This window comes from Eimeria mitis, genomic scaffold, assembly GCF_000499745.2.
Source record: "Eimeria mitis Houghton genomic scaffold, Emh_scaff2097, whole genome shotgun sequence".
NCBI classification, from domain to species: domain Eukaryota; phylum Apicomplexa; class Conoidasida; order Eucoccidiorida; family Eimeriidae; genus Eimeria; species Eimeria mitis.
In genome coordinates this window covers 6755-6976 of record NW_013570420.1, presented here as the reverse complement: position 1 = coordinate 6976, position 222 = coordinate 6755, and the positions used below count along the sequence as shown (strand labels likewise).

Below are 222 nucleotides of genomic sequence, written 5' to 3'. Positions count from 1 at the left end.
AGCAGCAACAGCAGCAGCAGCAACAGCAGCAGCAGCAACAGCAGCAGCAGCAACAGCAGCAGCAGCAAACTGCAGCAGCAGAAACAGCAGCAGCAGCAGCAGCAGCAGCAGCAACAGCAGCAGCAGCAACTGCAGCAGCAGCAGCAGCAACAGCAGCAGCAGCAGCAGCAGCAACAGCAGCAGCAGAAACAGCAGCAATGCAGACACAGCAGCACGTACTCG

At 59.0% G+C, this 222-nt stretch overlaps 1 protein-coding gene across 1 annotated transcript in view; it reads right to left on the bottom strand.

The window, feature by feature from the left end:
• The window catches only part of EMH_0048560 (D441/Mpe1p like protein with a zinc knuckle (C2HC) and PhD Zn finger domain, related), a gene marked incomplete at both ends in the record, with an annotated part of 6504 nt that overhangs the window by 486 nt on the left and 5796 nt on the right, over positions 1–222 (bottom strand). The window lies entirely within an intron of this gene.